Source organism: Triturus cristatus, chromosome 7 (genome assembly GCF_964204655.1).
Source record: "Triturus cristatus chromosome 7, aTriCri1.1, whole genome shotgun sequence".
In the NCBI taxonomy this organism is placed as follows: Eukaryota; Metazoa; Chordata; class Amphibia; order Caudata; family Salamandridae; genus Triturus; species Triturus cristatus.
Window position 1 is genome coordinate 274,837,709 of NC_140590.1, and position 18,992 is coordinate 274,856,700.

Genomic DNA, 18,992 nt, shown 5'->3' on the forward strand with positions numbered 1-18,992 from the left:
AGAGAGAAAGAGAGAGAAAGAGAGAGAGAGTCAGTAAGAGAGAGTGAGACAGTCCGTGCCTGAGAGTTAGTCAGTCAGTGAGAGAATCGGTCAGTCAGTGAGTCAGTCAGTGAGAGAGAGTGAGAGAATCAGTCAGTCAATGAGTTAGACAGTGAGAGTCAGTCAGAGAGAAAGAGCGAGAGAGTGAGTCAGTCAGTGAGAGAGTGAGTCAGTCAGTGAGAGAGAGTGAGAGAGTTAGGCAGTGAGCAAGTCAGTCAGTGAGAGAGTCAGTCAGTGAGTCCGTTAGTCATTGAGAGAGCAGGAGTCAGTGAGTGAGTCAGTCATTCATTTAGTCTGTCAGTCATTGAGAGAGCGGGAGTCAGTCAGTCAGTGAGAGAGTCAGTGAGGGAGTCAGTCAGTGAGAGAGAGTTAGAGAATCAGTCAGTCAGTCAGTCAGTCAGTGAGAGTAAGTAAGTTAGTCAGTCAGACAGTGAGAGAGTCAGTCAGTGAGAGAGTCGGTCAGTGAGAGAGAATCAGTCAGTCAGTGAGAGAGTCAGTCAGTGAGAGTGAGAGAGTCAGTCAGTGAGAAAGTCAGTGAGAGTGAGAGAGTCAGTCAGTGAGAAAGAGAAAGAGAGAGAGAGAAAGTCAGTCAGTAAGAGCGAGTGAGAGAGTCAGAGTTAGTCAGTCAGTGAGAAAGAGAGAGAGAGAGAGTCAGTGAGAGAATCGGTCAGTCAGTGAGTCAGTCAGAGAGAGAGTGAGAGAATCAGTCAGTCAGTGAGTCAGTCAGAGAGAGAGTGAGAGAATCAGTCAGTCAATGAGAGAGTCAGTGAGTCAGACAGTGAGAGTCAGTCAGAGAGAAAAGTGAGTCAGTCAATGAGAGAGAGAGTGAGAGAGTTAGGCAGTGAGCAAGTCAGTCAGTGAGAGAGAGAGAGTGAGAGAGTTAGGCAGTGAGGCAAGTCAGTCAGTGAGAGAGAGAGAGTGAGAGAGTTAGGCAGTGAGCAAGTCAGTCAATGAGAGAGAGAGTCAGGCAGTCAGTCAGTGAGCAAGTCAGTCAGTGAGAGAGAGAGTCAGGCAGTCAGTCAGTGAGAGAGAGAGTCAGGCAGTCAGTGAGAGAGGAGTCAGTCATTCAGTGAGAGTCAGTCAGAGAGTCAGTGATAATCAGTCAGTGAGAGAGAGAGAGAGAGAGAGAGAGAGAGAGAGAGAGAGAAAAAGAGAGAGAGAGAGAGAGAGAGAGAGAAAAAGAGAGAGAGAGAGAGAGAGAGAGAGAAAAAGAGAGAGAGAGAGAAAAAGAGAGAGAGAGAGAGAGAGAGAAAAAGAGAGAGAGAGAGAGAGAAAAAGAGAGAGACAGAGAGAGAAAAAGAGAGAGAGAGAGCGAGAGAGCGAGAGAGAGAGAGAGAGAGAGAGAGAGAGAGAAAAAAAGAGAGAGAGAGAGAGAGAGAGAGAGAGAGAAAAAGAGAGAGAGAGAGAGAGAGAGAGAGAGAGAGAGAGAGAGAGAGAAAAGTCAGTCAGTAAGAGAGAGAGAGTCAATGAGAGTGAGTCAGTGAGAGAATCGGTCAGTCAGTGAGTCAGTCAGTGAGAGAGAGTGAGAGAGAATCAGTGAGAGTGAGAGAGTCAGTCAGTGAGAGTGAGAGTCAGTGAGAGTGAGAGTCAGTGAGTGAGAGTCAGTCAGTGAGTCAGTCATTTAGTCCATTAGTCATTGAGAGAGAGGGAATCAGTCAGTCAGTGAGTGAGTCAGTCATTTAGTCCATCAGTCATTGAGAGAGCGGGAGTCAGTCAGTCAGTGAGGGAGTCAGTCAGTGAGAGAGTCAGTTGGAGTCAGTCATAGAGAAAGAGTGAGAGAGTGAGTCAGTCGGTCAGTGAAAGTGAGAGAGTTAGGCAGTGAGCAAGTAAGTCAGCGAGAGAGTCAGTCAGTCAGTGAAAGAGAGAGAGAGTCAGTGAGAGACAGTCAGTGAGAGAGAGACAGTGAGAGAGAGAGAGAGACAGTCAGTCCGTGAGAGTCAGTCAGTTCAGTCAGTGAGTCAGCCAGTCAGAGAGTAAGAGTTAGTGAGAGTTAGTCAGTTCAGTCAGTGAGAGAGTCAGTCAAAGAGAGTGAGAGAGTCAGTCAGAGAGAATGAGAGAGTCAGAGTGAGATTCAGTCAGCCAGTGAGAGAAACAGTCAGCTGAGTCAGTGAGCGAGACGGTCAGCGAGTGAGTCAGTCAGTGAGAAAGAGAGAGTGAGAGTCAGTCAGTGAGAGAGAGATTGAGAGAGTCAGTGAGTCAGTGATAGTGAAAATCAGCCAGTCAGTGAGAGAGTCAGTGAGAGAGAGAGTGTCAGTTAGTCAGTCAGTGAGTCAGTTAGTTAGTCAGTCAGTCAGTGAGACAGAGTAGTCAGTCAGTGAGAGTCAGTCAGTGAGAGTCAGTCAGTGAGAGAGTCAGTCAGTGAGAGAGTCAGTCAGTGAGAGAGAGTCAGTCAGTGAGAGAGAGTCAGTCAGTGAGAGAGAGTCAGTCAGTGAGAGAGAGTCAGTCAGTGAGAGAGAGTCAGTCAGTGAGAGAGAGTCAGTCAGTGAGAGAGAGTCAGTCAGTGAGAGAGAGAATGAGAGAGAGAGAGAGAGAGAGAGAGAGAGAGAGAGAGAGAGAGAGAGAGAGAGTCAGACAGAGAGAGAGAGAGAGAGAGACAGTGAGAGAGACAGTGAGAGTGAGAGTGAGAGTGAGAGTGAGAGAGAGAGGGAGGATGACCTGGGCTGGACTCTGAGTCACAGAACGGAGCAGCGTCACAAACATGATATATGGAGCATAACTTAATAATCTACGGGCCACTAGGAGTCTCATTGTAGCTACAAAGCACAAACAAAGAAGAGTGGGGGGGTGCAAACATGGAGGCAGGCTGCTAATTAGTAACTTGATCCACGAGTAGGGAGGAATGCAGCTGCCACCCTCCGTGCCGCTGTTCGCTCCCGAGAGCAAAACGCCGTGGGAGTGAACATTTGAAGAAGAGGTGGGACATGCATCCACCTTTGGCCATTTGCGTGCTTGCGTGTGTCTTTGAAAGACACACGCAAAGGCCAATCAGATGTGTGGGAGGAGTCCGACCCACAGGAGAAGTTTTGAGCCCTCACAATTAAGCCTCGCATAGAGCAGCGCATGCGCGCTGCACTAGGCTCGACCTAAAAACATTGGTATTTAGAATGCCAATAACTCCAACTTTGCAGGGTGCAATACTATATGTGGCCAAAAGAGGTCCCATGCGACCTCTTTCGGCCACATATGGTTCTGCACCCTGCAACATGGCTAGGTAAAACAAGAATTTGCAATGAAATAGGTCTCGCATTTATGCGAGTTTCAGCTATTGGCATTGTAAATGACAATGCCTTTTATTTATGTTTTGGTTTTTAAAACATACATAAAAGGCCTTGTCATTTACAATGCCAATAGCTTAAACTTGCGTAAATGCGAGACCTATTGCATTGCAAATGCTTGTTATTTTTTTTTAAGTAAAAAGGTCTGACAAGGAGTTTGGAGTGGCGGAAAAAAGTTGATTACTTTGTAGTTGTGTGTACAAAGTTAATAGCTACGCTATACGAAAGATAAAGTTAGCATAACTGTAAAGCTTTTCCTCCCTGCCACGACTTGCATGTGTGTATTTTTGTGGCAGGTAAACATTGTGTGGACTGCAGTAAATCGCCGGTTGTGAAGCTTCACAACCGAGACTAAAACCTACTTCCTAAGCTGCTAAGTTAATGGTTGGGGATGGCAAGCCATATTTGCTACTCTTTATTGTTATTACAAGTTGACAGTTACTGTACAATAGAGAAAGAATTACACGATGATGATTGCCAAGAGTAAAGGATCAAAACAAAGAGTTGTGTTTCCTTGTAAAAAATAAATAATAATAATTAAGTTAATTTTAAACACACCCAAAGCAACATTTATGATGGAATGAAAAGTTGTAGCAATTTTTTTGCGACCCATGATGCGCTAGAACACTGTTCATTGTAATATAGATCAAAATGCTTATACTTTATTAATTAACCAAATGTAATCTGCGTATATAAAATGACGCAGTGTTAGACGTCTAATAAGATCTCCTTCCTCTAACAAATGAAAGGTGTGTTTTCTCTGCCATTAGCTGGTTATTAAGCTTTCCCTTGTTATAGCGCAAGATAAGAGAGAAGTGTAGCTGCGATGCCAGACAAAACAAGCATTGAAAATGCAATAGGTCTCGCCATTGATTAAGTTAAAGCCATTTGCTTTGCTAACGGTATTGTATAGCAAAGCACGAGGCTTTAACTTAATGAAAGGAAAGACCTATTGCATTTTTAATGCTTGTTTTGCACGGTTTTGTTAGCTCGAAATGCATTCTTGCATTCCAAGTGAACATTTTGCACTAAAACACAGTCCCAAATACCAGTTTTGCACGTCATGGAACTCCTTCTGATCTCGGGGAAATGTTGCGTAATTACACAAAAAGCAAGTTACGCGCAACATAGACTCCTCTACATAGGGTCCAGCCTCTTTACTGAGTCTCATGAGGCATTCGCTGCACCGTAAATGGCATGTGTCAGGCATACAGAGAGCACACTTCCCTCAATGGTTTCCGGCCTCGCTCTGGCACCCCTTCAACTCCTTGGGAAATGCCATATACCAGGCGTGTAGAGAGTAAACTCTCTCTCCTCTATGGTACCCAGCCTTGCTACTCGGGCAATACTTTCATGTCCTGGTGGAGGGAAAGAGAGCCCCTCACATTGATCCACAAATGGTATTAAACAGTTCAGTCACCACCACATTTCCACATCTAGAGTGAAGTCATTGCAACAACCACCAACCTAACGACAGTTTCACAAACTTTCTGCTATTCCTTCTGCCGCTCCACACCTCTATTATGCCATAACATCACCCTGTGATGTCATTCATACCGTCTATAAGCACCAGATCCCTGCCCTGCTCGCAAAGGTAAGCCAGTCGCACGGTCCTCTCCTGCCCACTCTTCATACTGCTCCTCAGATGCTATGATTCTGCTACCCGAACCAGCTCTTCACACTGCCAAACCACTGAACCCTGGCGTATCTACTCATGCTACCTCCCTCAAGGCAGACGCATCACACTGCCCCACATGTCACCACCTCATACTGCACAGCTAGCCTTATACATCAGGCCAGCTGGTAACTCAACATCTGTGCCGGAACCAACACTACCCACCAATGCCAGCTCCTCTTAGAGCTAATTAGTTGCATTACATCACACATTGACTACCAGTGGCAGCTTATTACGCTGGGCTCACGCAAGCATTAGACCTCGAACCCGACTCTGGTTTTGAGGTTCCCTTGACATTCTACAAATGGCTCCCCTAGCGAGGTGGAAGCCATTATGATTTTAGTGATTGTTTATTTGCATTTCTGTTCTCTCTTTTGCGCTTCATCCTCTTAATAATATTCTTCTCAACCCCCTTCCAGTACTAACCCCTTTCTCTCCCGAAAACTTCAACTCTTCCTATAAGATTATCCTCACTTCCACCTTAGTTCATTTCACTCTTCCCTATCTTCCCTTAAACGTCTCATCTCATCCTGTTTGCGCCTGCACTGCCTTCCTTTATCGCAAACAGATCCACCAACACATTTAAATCAATCCATATGAGCCACGGATATAAAAGGGGTAGAGTGCTGCACATTAAAAATCACTTTGTCTTGGTAAACAGTGTAGTAATAACCTAGTCAGCATGTTACATGCAAAGAGGCACATCTACGTACAGTATCCTTGGCAGATATCAACGTAGTTGAGGTATATTTAGAGAATGTGGTTGATGAGGATTAGAGACTACCTATTCAAACAGAATTGACAAGTTAAGATGTTCAAAAGAGTGTAAACTCTATGATTAGGAATGTACTACAGGAGATTCTCCTGCAGAAACCTGTAGCTTTGAAATGCCGCCCCTGACAACAAACACACAAAGATGATATAAATTACCCTCTTTAAGCTTCTCTGGACTATCATCGTGATGATCAGAAAATAGCCAACAAAATAAATCATAAGCTAATATGTGGTTTGGTATTAAATACAGCACTCCACTGAGCAGATCGCCTAAAATGTAGGCAACTTAACTTGACCTGTCAACTCGTGCTCTATGAAGCCAGATATGTTCACCACATTTTAAATGTAATTGTTACTGGCACTTCTCTAGCCAGAAAACACAAGAAATCATAGCAATGCACTTCAACAATTAAATTACAAGTTTTAAAGACGTCAACATATTTGTACAAGACACTAAGACGTCTTACTAGACAAGCATCATCTTAAACAAGTTGGAATAGTGTCAATCACTTTTCCATTCACAAGCACTGTACGGATTAATAAAAAAACAGAAATAAACATGTTTTCTCAAACACACCTTTACACTTTATCATAATATTGATGGTAACAATAATAAATACCATAATACACAATAAGATACTAAATGCAGTAAAAATACAGAACCTTTCTTTGTGGTGTGTCTATGTGCACCAGTACTTTGAATGTACAGAGACCCTAAGTAGGCAAACCCTGTCCCTAGCATAAGATCCACTCCAAAAGCAATGTGGCATTGAGGCAAGAGGATGTGCGCATGTGCACAGGCTTCTCAGAAGGTTTACAGAGGACCATTGGTTGTTAAAGCTGGGTTTCCACAGCATGACCGAGCGCATTACATAGTGACATATGTGAAAGCCAGAGACAGGCTTGGAGAGATCAAGTCACAGCAGTGCTTACCTTAAAATGAAATTGAGATTATTTATTACATGATGATGATGATGTAGTGTGGGCTCTCTCTACGGCATGCGTCAATATAGCTTCTCCAATGGCACCCTAAAAAGAACATAAAAGAGTTCAAATGTATCCAAACCAACCATAACACTCTCCATTTACAATAAGTTTGAAGGGTGGGATTTGGAAAGTTTGACACCCAATGCAAGTGTAATAGGATCAGATAGGACTCCCCTTGAAAACATTGGCCTGTGATGCGCAGAAGCGCATGTCCTTTGAGACACTGTGCAAGCCTCTTCCCATGGTGAATAATATGTGACCCTTCTCTCTGTACCCCCTTTAGTCACTATTCTGTGTTAGTTCAATTATGTATCTAATAACTCTTAAGTCCTAGAGAAACGACACCTAAATTGAATATTAAAGTGACAACAATAGTGCACGTGATCTTACTACAGAGTGAGTCATTTTTGAGTCAAGGACCACATTTCCCAGTAAACTTTAGTGAGTGTACGGATGATGCAATGTAATTGATAGTTCCATGTCCGGCCGCCAATTGCAGAGCATTCTCGCTTTTCCACATCAGATGCCTCGCCACACCTGCATCTGCCCAGAATCCCCAACATCGCTACACGAGGACGTGTGTTGACACTGGTAGCCACTGAAGTCAGGGTAGAAGGCACACAAGTTCCTGGTAGCGGCCAGCTCAGTGGCATCCTAGATCCCAATCTCCAGAGTACCTCCAGTGTACCTAATGCCACTCAAATTGCCCAGCGCCTGCTGCTGTACTTACCAGAAGCGCACTTGGGGAGGAGTACAGAGAGTTCGAGGAAACTCAAATGACTTCTGTGGCAAGTGGTGAAAGTACTGAAGTCTGTTACTGTTGGTGACCAGTAAACATGCAGCCGGTCACTTGGGCAGGGTTGTCTAGCATGAGAATAGCTGAACCAATGTGTGAGTACTCTACTACCTGGGACAGACAGCCGACATCAATTCAACAGTGTAAATGGATCCACCAAAATATTAGAGGGGTTAATCTCTCTATGGACTGTGAGACTAAGAGGCTAATGAGAAGTTCTTAGCGACACTTCACACGGATGCCTGCGATAAGAGCACATCCACCCCATCCGTAAGAGATAAAACATCCCATACAAAAGATCAAGATTGAGGCACCACCATGCCCCTAGACAGTTTTACATGGGCACTCTGCACCCACATTGCCTACACACAGTCTGAAACGCATGCACACACTATCAGGGAGGGGGGAGTTTATTAGCAAACATTATAGAACGGTTTACGTTCCTAACACGTCATACAATGCAGCATCAGGTTTTATGTGACCATTCATGCCCAACACAGAAATTTCCAGCATTAGAATTTAGTTGCAACAAGGGCTCAAATGCGGAGGGAAATGACCAGGTGTTAAAACTTAATGATGGGCATAGGCCACGTTCAGAGGCAAGCCCAGGACTACACGGCACCACACTTCAAAACAGAAAGACTGTAATAACACAGAGCTGCAGAGTCTGTTATAGACATACCTTTTAAACCCAACAAGCTGGCCGCTTCATAGGCCTAAGCCTCCTTCTGTCAATCACACTGGAAAAATACATAGTTTGGTACAGACAAATGTTTATGACGGTCTAAAGTACTCTAAAGTGCAACGTAAATACATATTATGCTTTCATGACAGTGCCACCGGATTATTAGACTACATACTGCCCAGGAACATGGCGGCCTTCAGTCAAGGTTTACCACAGCACAAAGCCCACAGAATGATAAGCACAGAGATAGCTGCTCCATGGCAGCCGAGAAACAACCCATGCTGATGGCCTGCTTTATACCACTTATTTCGCTCATTCAAACACAAAGGAACAAAAAAAAAAAAAAGAATATCGGAAATAAAAAACAGGAAAAATACAAGGCGTAGAATTATAAAATGTAAAAGAAACACTTCACACACACTAACCCACACAACATATTTGAGTTTGGAAGATTAAGTCACAACCCATATACATTTTTGGAGTGTAGCAGATGGCGACCTAACTCTACCTCTAAGCTTGACTCTAGAGCTCGCAGAGCCAGACTCATCAATTTTCTCATTAGTATACTCTGAGCACCTCAAACTGTTTGAACGACTCTCAGCCAAGGTATCTTCACCAACAACACACTCTTAAAGAACAGTATAAGTATCCCTGATAGGTAACTTTAAAACAAAATTATATATATTTTTTAACTGCAACAACTAAATAATTACCCGCTTCGTCAGACGATCGTAACTACAGGTCCCGCTCATCAGCAAATTATCTGGCACACCTACCCACACGCTTAATATTCCAAACTCTCCCACCATGCGTAAATTCACTTTGGCTACTTTTAATGGTTTACTAAACTAAGATACTGCCTTGCTGCCAGCAAATCCCAATTTTTAAGATAGAGAGCCAGTAAATTTGGGAAACACATCTTTATCAACATCATACCTTTTCTTCATTTTGCCCTGCTTCCCAGCCACCCTCTGCTCCACAAATGTCTTGCTATTACTAGGAAGATCCCTCACAGCAACTTGTTTCTCAACCACCAAGGACATGTAAGAAGCAAGCTCATGTCATTTGAGCAATATAAATGGACTCAACTTTGTGGTACTGTGCAGAGTAATGTGATAACTCCACAACTTTTATTGAACATACTCTCTGTTCTTGTCGACAATTCTTTGCCTATTTGATGTAGTCCTTCACCCTGTGTAATCTTTCAACTTGCCCATTACATGGAAGGTCATAAAGAGCTGTAGTAATGTGCACCTCATTTTGATACATAAACAAATATTTCGCTGCATGAGAAGTGAGCTGTACACCACTATCTGTAACTAAGCATCTAGAAAACCTTCTTTGAAAAATATCTCCCTAAAGAATCCAATAACACCCTTAGTAGTGGCACGACTGACAAACTTCATAACAGGCCACTTACAATGATACTTGATAAGAACCAGAGAAAACCTAGAATTAGCAGGCAACTGACCAGAAGGTTTAGACACATCTAATCCAGATTTCTCCCACAGGTAACTGGAAATAAGTGAGCTGATTTTGTTTTGAGCATATGTTTACTAGTCCCAGACTCTCCATAATCCCTTACCCACCCCTCAGCCATCTTGTCCAAAACGGACTGCCAAAGTCCTCCGTCAGTAACTTCTTCACTGAGGACATGCTCGAGTGCCTCTTATGCGCCAAACTAGGGAGCATGTTCCGCACAGAATTCTGATCATAGACTTACTATTCCTCAATAATATACTCGTTTCCATATGAAGCTCCTTGCTAACATTCCAAAAAGGCAAATCCTCTGGTGAAATACTTGTTTTGTAGTCACCCTTCAACCACCGGCTTACAAACCATGTGACAGAGAGAATTGTGTTCGACACTAATTCCATCCTGCCTTGGTCAAACCTTAGAAAGAGGAAAACAATCTGTCACCCACAGTAGGCGAACATCAGAATCAACTGCAACACTCGCAACACTTTCAACCGCCACATACAACCAGGACAATTTGCCATAACATTAACATTTCCAGGCATATATTTAACAGGTAAGATGTGCTCCTGTAACCTGAAAGTCAGTCTAGCATTACAGACAGTTTCCTTCCAACCATTCCCAGGAGAACAAATACCAACCAGTGGTTTATAGTCAGTCCTCAATATAAACATGGATTCCCCACTCCTAGTTATAAAAACGTTCCACAGCTCATGCAACTAACGCTCAATGAATACATACCCCCTCACAAATGTTAGGATTCTAAATGTGACTTCCACATTTCACTCTTCATTACCTTGTTTTTGCTACAAGACAGCACCTAGTTATCAAGCAAATCTTCCTTACACAGAAAGGTGTGTCCGTACACTTATAATGTCAAATTTGATCGTCTCAACGCCATCTGTTGGCAAAGAAGTCCACTCAAATCTCGAGTCTTTTCTCAGAGCATCAATTTTTTCAGAGAAAATACACACAAATATATACAATACAGCCCCGCAAACAAATTTCTCTTTACTATCAGGTGCTGGAGATTTCACAATAGCTTCTACAAATGCTATTTTGGGAACCACACCTTTACCCCAGACCGTATGACACAGGTAGTCCACCTGTACCTTGAAGAAATTACATGCTACTTTTTAGTGTCAATCCTTTGTTTTGAAGCCACTGGCAGACTTCTTTGAGATGTTCTACATGTTCCTCTTCAGACATAGAATAAATTAAAATATAATCCTGGAAGCATTTACCAGACCCCCGCGCCCCTTCCCCCGATCCCAGCCAGAAGTTATAAAACATGGCACACTGAACAAGCATTAAAAATGCAATAGGTTGGGGAGGAGCCTAGCGCGCAACCAAGATGGCCGCGTAGGTGCGAGGCTCCCGAGGACCTCCGTGACCTCCTACATAAATCCTGAAAATATCCTGTCCTAGATGAGGGGACTGTGTTGGTGAGCCCGAGCTGAGGTGTCACCCGTTTTCCGCTTCCAAATTGGACCTCGGACACCGGCGGGAGCACCGATTGAGGTTTGCGGCCTTCTCCACGCCGGCCCCCCGGATTGGAGTTGCGGGGCGATCCGGAGACAAAGTGATCAACAGCGGCGGGCAGGGCTGGGCGACTCGCGTACCCCGCACTTTCACTTTCGCTTTTGCACCCTCCTTGCTGTGTAGGCGAGGTTGGGTTACGGGGCGGTGTGCGGTGGTGTGGCCTCGTTGGGGTGCCCTGCTGGCCCGCCGGCTGTGATCCGTCCTGCGGACCTGTGGTTGCCCCCCCCCCCGGAGCCCGTGAACTGGTTTGTCGGCCCTTTTCCGAGGTGATTGGCACGATTTGGGGACTGAAACCATGTCCACAAAGCAAGATGGCGACCGGGCTAAGGTGAAATCGACCCGCCGTGGCGCTGCCCATCAGTCCAACAGCATGGACCGCTACACCCTCCAGAAGGGATCTCCCGAGGTGCCGCGTAGGTCCCCTGAGGACCCGACTGATGCTCCTGCGCTGCCCGCGGATCTGACCCTGCGAGATGTCATGGGCGCTATCGCCGAGATGAAGGCCTCGGTGGACCAGCGCTTTGACACACTGGCGCAAAAGATTGACTCGGTCCACGTGGATGTTGGCCTGGTGAGGGCTGATTTATCCAAGACCAATGACCGGGTCGATTCTTTGGCCCACACCACCTCGGGCCTTACAGCGGACGTGGCGGCCCTCCAAAAGGAGGTGCGCCGGCTTGGTCAGGCGAGCGCCCTGATGGATCGTCGACTGGAGGATTCCGAGGGCCGGGCCCGGAGGAACAATGTTCGCATTGTCGGGGTGCCGGAGGGACGTGAGGAGGCGGCGGCGGACCTGTTTGTGGAGGACCTGATTCTCACCCATCTCCAGCCCCGGGGGCTGAGTAAATTCTTTGCGGTGGAACGTGCCCACAGGGTTCCCGGAGGAAGACCTAAGGCCGGAGCCCCTCCGAGGCCTCTCATTGCCCGGATTTTCAACTTTCGGGACAGAGACGCTATCCTTCAGACTTCTAGGCAACAAGGACCGGTCAGACTTGACAATATGGACGTAAACTTCTATCCTGATTTCACCCCAGCGGTCCAGAAGCAGAGACTGAGCTTTCTCGGAGTCAAACGTCGTCTACGGGACTTGAACCTCAAGTATGCGATGCTTTTTCCAGCTAAGTTGCGGGTGGAGGTGGATGGCCGCACGCACTTTTTTGATCGTCCCGAGGCGGCCGGGGACTGGTTGGACTCCTTGCCCGGGGATCGGGGCCGGGGGGGGCGCGGTTGGAGGGGAGGGCTCGCCGGATCAGGACTGAGGGATTAATAGTAGGCCTCGCTCTGGACAACATTGCCGTCATTTTTGACTGTTCGTTAAGTCTCCCTCCTGTGGAGGTGGTACGGGGTCTCTTGGGGGCTCTCCCTCCTCCTCTGGGGGACTAGTTAGTTTAATCATTCATGGGGCGACAGGCACACTGCACTTTGGGGGGGCTGTTTGGGCTCATGCAGGGGTGCAGGGAGGGGGGAGTTCTGTTGGGATGGGTGGGTTGGGGTGGGGTGTTGTTCGTTTTTACCGCAAGGCAAACCCTTTATTGTATTGGTGTTTTTAAGGTGCTCTCGGGGGGACGAATGATGGCTTCTGTATGTGATGGGGGGTAGGGACCTGACTTTATTGTCCTGGAACGTTAACGGACTGGGGGATAGGATTAAGCGAGGTGTGGTCCTGCAGTATCTGAAACGACTTTCGCCAGATGTGGTCTTTCTGCAGGAGACACACCTTATTGGTAATTCCTTTTGTGCCATGAATCGGCGTGGCTATCGCTTGGTGGCCCACTCGGGCTTCACGTCGGGCTCACGGGGGTGGGCATCATGGTGAAGAACTCGCTCCCGTTGGAAATAGACGAGGTGCGCCATGATGAGAGGGGACGCTACACTGTCTTAGTGGGGAGAATGGAGGGTAAAGTAGTTGTCTTTGTATCAGTGTACGTCCCACCGGGGTTACAGTCTACGACTTTTGCAGACTTAGGGCGCCTCCTCCTTGACCTTCCGGGGGGGCTTCTGGTGGTTGGGGGGGACTTCAATGCGGTGGTTTCTGGGACCGTGGATCGTCACCCCCCTAGGGACCTCCCCCGGGCGCAGGCGTGGCTGTCCGGCTTCTTAGATACACTGGGATTGGTGGACTGCTGGCGCTTAAAACATCCCACGCAGCTGCAGTACACTTTCCACTCGGGTGCCCATGGTAGCCTCTCACGGCTTGATTATGTCCTTGTCCCTGCGGCCTATGTTGGGAGGGTAGGAGAGGTGCGCCATTTGGCGCGGGGTATTTCAGATCACTCCCCGCTCCTGTTGCAGGTTGATGTCTTCCCGAGGGGGGAGGGCAGGGTAGCTCCAATCAATGCCTGGTACCTGCGCGACCCCACTATTCGCGCTGATTTAATTAAATCCTTGCAGCGGTATTTCGATGAGAATGTGGGGTCCGTCCCTTCGGCTATCTCCCTGTGGGAAGCCTTCAAAACAGTTCTTAGAGGGGAGGCCCTCTCCTTTATTTCCCATGCCCGGAGGCGCGAGCAGGAGGAGGTGACCCGGGTGGAGGCCGAAATCGCTGAATTGGAGGGTGATCTAGAGGGTGGGGTGACGGACGCTGCACTACATGTCCTATAACTTAAGCAGGCGGCCTACAGGGCCCTCGTCACGGAGGCGGCCAGGGGCCTCTATAGAGAGCAACAGGGGCGACTGTATGATGTGGGTGATAAGGCTGGTAAACTGCTTGCATGGTTGGATAAAAAGGAGAGAGCGAGTCGTGTGGTCCCGCTGATTGAGAGGATGGATGGTGTGCGTGTCACCGAGCCAGAAGACATTGTCTCTTGTTTCGCGGATTATTTCCGCGAGGTGTATTCCCCGGTTTCTCCCTGCTCGGAGGAGGATTCCCATGCCCTGCTTAGGGATATCGCGCTGCCTTCCCTTTCGGTGGAAGACAGGGTGTCGTTAGATGCCGCTCCTACCTCCGACAAAATTGCCCTCGCCATACGCTCGGTCGCATCCGGCAAGGCCATGGGCCCGAACGGCATCCCTATCGAGTTGTATAAGCTGCGACCGGATGTACTGGCACCCCACCTCCGTGCGATGTTCCTGGCGGCCCACTCGCTGGGCTCCCTCCCGCCGGACCAACGTCTGGCTACAATCGTGGTGATCCACAAGGAAGGGAGACCTCGAGACCGGGTTACATCCTACCGGCCTATCTCGCTCTTGAATGCGGAGCCCAAAATCCTCGCCAAGGTGCTAGCCAACCGGCTGGTCGGCGTGGTGGGCGATTTGGTCCACCAAGACCAGTCCGGCTTTATTCCCCATCGCAACACGGCCCTTAATCTGCGGCGCTTGCACGGGGTGCTCGCGCGTGTCCCGTTTGTGCGGGAGCCGGCCATATTGGCGTCCTTAGACGCCACCATGGCGTTCGACACGCTCGAGTGGCCATACATCTGGGCTATGCTGGCGAAGTTTGGATTTGGCCCGGGGTTCATCAGCTGGGTCAAATTGTTGTATTCGGGCCCATTGGCGCAGGTGGTGGTGAATGGAAGAGTATCGGTCCCATTCGAGCTGGGACGGGGCACGCGACAGGGCTGTCCCTTGTCGCCGCTCCTGTTCGCGCTGGCCTTGGAACCCCTGGCGGAGTGGCTGCGGTGGCACCCTTCCATCCGTGGTCTCCGTTGGACCCCCGAGTATGAGGACCGTGTGTCCCTATACGCTGATGATATCCTTTTGTACCTAGCCTCCCCGCGTAAATCACTGATTGTCCTGTTTGATGTTTTGCGCTCATTCGGCCGCAATTCAGGCCTTGTCATCAACTGGGCTAAATCGTGTGTGTATGTGCTTTCCGGGGAGGCTCCCGTCCTCCCGCGGGGCTGTCCGATCCAGATTGCCTCACAGGGGTTTCGGTACCTGGGGGTTTACATTACTCTGGACCCGGAGGCCCGCTACGAGCGGAATTTGCTTCCCCCCCTCCAGCGCTTGAAGGAGGACGTCGCGCGCTGGCGGCGCCTGCCGCTTTCGCCGCTCGGCCGGGCGGCATTGTTTAAGATGATGTCGTTGCCACGCTTCCTGTACGCTCTCCAGAATACTATGGATTTAGTCCCGGCGCGCTACTTCCGTGAGGTGGAGAGTCTACAGCGCCGCCTGTTCTGGGACGGGAGGCCGCGTATTGCCCTGGCGAAGTTGACGCTCCCATGGTACGACGGGGGGATTGCCCTCCCGGATATTAAACGGTATTACTGGGCCTCCCAGCTAGCTGCAATTAATCATGGCCTTTACGGGCCCGCCTTAAACCCGGCATTTGAAATGGACAAGATGCTCCTGCCTGGTGGCGACTATAATCGTGCGCTCTACTCTGGCGCGCCCGGACCCCGCCTGACGGGACCTACGCGTGTCATGGTACGAGTATGGCACGCGGCTAACGCAGCTATGGGGTGGAAGGACCGTTTGACCCGGGCATCACCGTTGTACGCGTCTGAGAGATTGGGCTCCCTGTGGACCTCGAAGGGCTTCGAGAAGTGGGACACGATCGGCATCAGTAAAGTGGGGGACCTCTGGACGAGGGGGGGATTTAAAACATTCGAGACGCTGCAGACGGAGTTTCAGCTGCAGGGCAGTGAATACTTTCGGTACTTGCAGGTCCGTCACGCGCTGGGCTCAGTCTTCCCAGACGTCGCCTCCATCCCGGAGTCTTCCCCCCTGGAGGATAGAGTGCTGGATGGCCACGTTCCGGACAGCACGATCTCCCTTATTTACAAAAAATTGATTAATGATCGCTCGGGCTTGCTGACTGGCCTCCGCGAGGCTTGGGTTGCCGACGGGCTGGAGTTGGACGACGAAGACTGGATTTCCGCGGTGGCCTCTCCGAAGGAGGTGGCCATACCGGCTCGTCTTCGCTTCGTCCAGCTTAAGATACTCCATCGGGTTTACATGACGGGGCCAAGGCTTCTGCGTATGGGCTATGCTGAGGATGGGTTGTGTAAGCGTAGGTGTGGTGCTTTGGCGACTTTTTTGCATATTTTGTGGGAATGCCCGAAGGTGGAGCGATTCTGGCGTGGTGTGCATGAGGTCCTGCGAGTGGTTACGCATGTCGCGCTGCTGCCTGAAGCGAGGAGATGCCTGCTGAATGTGTGGGAACCAACTGACTACTCGGTTCCGCAGACGCGATGGGTGACTCTGGGATATATGATAGCTAAGCGTGACATTGCTCAACTGTGGGGATCCCAGAGGCCCCCGGCGGTGTCGGCCTGGAAAGAACACATGGATTGGTGCATGTTCCGAGAAAAGGTGGTGTATGTGGCGAGGGGTAAGCCTGGGGCATGGGTGAAAGTATGGGGCCCCTGGAACGCCTACCGCGGGGGTATCTGCGCGCCACCACTGCTGCCTGCGGCCTCACCAGCCCCGTCCCCTTAGTTGACTCCTTTCCATAGCCCCGAGCACGGAGTTCCCCCAGTCCTCGATCTGTTCCCCTTCCCCTCTTTAGACTCCTGTGGATGGCTTGGGTCCCCCATTCGGGGAGCACGTGCTGTTACTTTCGATTGCGGGTTGCCTTGCGGGTGTGGTTTTTGTGTTGTTTGTATAAAATGAAACCGTATTGTGGGGTCAGAGTGATGTGGCCCACGACGCTGATACCTCCTGATTTTGCTTCTCTGCAACGCCAAGTGTTTTTGTACGTATGTCATATGCTCCTGTCATTCTAGCGGCCGGCCGGAAGGTTGTAGGCCCATACTTGTATATTCTTGAGATTGCAATAAACGGTTTCAAAAAAGGAAAAAAAAAAAAAATGCAATAGGTTGAACACAAGTTGGTCGCACACTGCTCGTCACACCAGCAAGTTGCCCCAAAGGACTGTGGTGAATGTAGTGGCGACGGCGGGTACGCCTATGCCATGATGTGTAAAAAGAAAAAAGTATGTGTTGCATTTAGCCATCCCTGGACACGTGTTTCGAGGTAGTTGCCTCTCGTCAGCAGGGAGCAGGACAATGTAAAGGGGTGCCGAGTGGACTGCCAAAATGTAATTAAAACAGGTCAAATACCTCTCATGGCGCGCAGGTGCAGAACCAGGGCTCGTCAGCCCGATAGCTCGCGGGAGCCGTAATAATTTGAACACAAGTTGGTCGCACACTGCTCGTCACACCAGCAAGTTGCCCCAAAGGACTGTGGTGAATGTAGTGGCGACGGCGGGTACGCCTATGCCACGATGTGTAAAAAGAAAAAAGTATGTGTTGCATTTAGCCATCCCTGGACACGTGTTTCGAGGTAGTTGCCTCTCGTCAGCAGGGAGCAGGACAATGTAAAGGGGTGCCGAGTGGACTGCCAAAATGTAATTAAAACAGGTCAAATACCTCTCATGGCGCGCAGGTGCAGAACCAGGGCTCGTCAGCCCGATAGCTCGCGGGAGCCGTAATAATTTGAACACAAGTTGGTCGCACACTGCTCGTCACACCAGCAAGTTGCCCCAAAGGACTGTGGTGAATGTAGTGGCGACGGCGGGTATGCCTATGCCACGATGTGTAAAAAGAAAAAAGTATGTGTTGCATTTAGCCATCCCTGGACACGTGTTTCGAGGTAGTTGCCTCTCGTCAGCAGGGAGCAGGACAATGTAAAGGGGTGCCGAGTGGACTGCCAAAATGTAATTAAAACAGGTCAAATACCTCTCATGGCGCGCAGGTGCAGAACCAGGGCTCGTCAGCCCGATAGCTCGCGGTAGCCGCAGAGTGTGACCAACCTTTGAATCATTTATTACGGCTCCCTTGAGCCAACGGGCTGACGAGCCTTGGACCTGCACCTGCGCGCCATGAGAGGTACTTCACCTGTTTTAATTACATTTTGGCAGTCCACGCTGCACCCCTTTACACTGACCTGCTCCCTGCTGACGAGAGGCAACTACCTCGAAACACGTGTCCAGGGATGGCTAATGCAACACATACTTTTCTACATACATCGTGGCATAGGCGTACTCGCCGTCGCCACTACATCTACCACAGTTCCTTGGGGCAACTTGCTGGTGTGACGAGCAGAGTGCGACCAACCTTTGAATCATTTATTACGGCTCCCTTGAGCCAACGGGCTGACGAGCCTTAGACCTGCACCTGCGCGCCATGAGAGGTACTTCACCTGTTTTAATTACATTTTGGCAGTCCACGCGGCACCCCTTTACACTGACCTGCTCCCTGCTGACGAGAGGCAACTACCTCGAAACACGTGTCCAGGGATGGCTAATGCAACACATACTTTTCTACATACATCGTGGCATAGGCGTACTCGCCGTCGCCACTACATCTACCACAGTTCCTTGGGGCAACTTGCTGGTGTGACGAGCAGAGTGCGACCAACCTTTGAATCATTTATTACGGCTCCCTTGAGCCAACGGGCTGACGAGCCTTGGACCTGCACCTGCGCGCCATGAGAGGTACTTCACCTGTTCTAATTACATTTTGGCAGTCCACGCGGCAACCCTTTACACTGACCTGCTCCCTGCTGACGAGAGGCAACTACCTCGAAACACGTGTCCAGGGATGGCTAATGCAACACATACTTTTCTACATACATCGTGGCATAGGCGTACTCGCCGTCGCCACTACATCTACCACAGTTCCTTGGGGCAACTTGCTGGTGTGACGAGCAGAGTGCGACCAACCTTTGAATCATTTATTACGGCTCCCTTGAGCCAACGGGCTGACGAGCCTTGGACCTGCACCTGCGCGCCATGAGAGGTACTTCACCTGTTTTAATTACATTTTGGCAGTCCACGCAGCACCCCTTTACACTGACCTG

General features: G+C 49.1%; 1 protein-coding gene across 5 annotated transcripts in view; it reads right to left on the bottom strand.

The window, feature by feature from the left end:
* The window catches only part of MED25 (mediator complex subunit 25), a 277,582-nt gene that overhangs the window by 241,974 nt on the left and 16,616 nt on the right, over window positions 1-18,992 (bottom strand). For all 5 annotated transcript variants that reach the window (XM_085616238.1, XM_085616237.1, XM_085616236.1 and 2 more), the window contains exon 2: window positions 6,697-6,792. The gene's annotated coding sequence lies outside the window, so the exon portion shown is untranslated. The remainder of the gene's footprint in view (window positions 1-6,696; window positions 6,793-18,992) is intronic.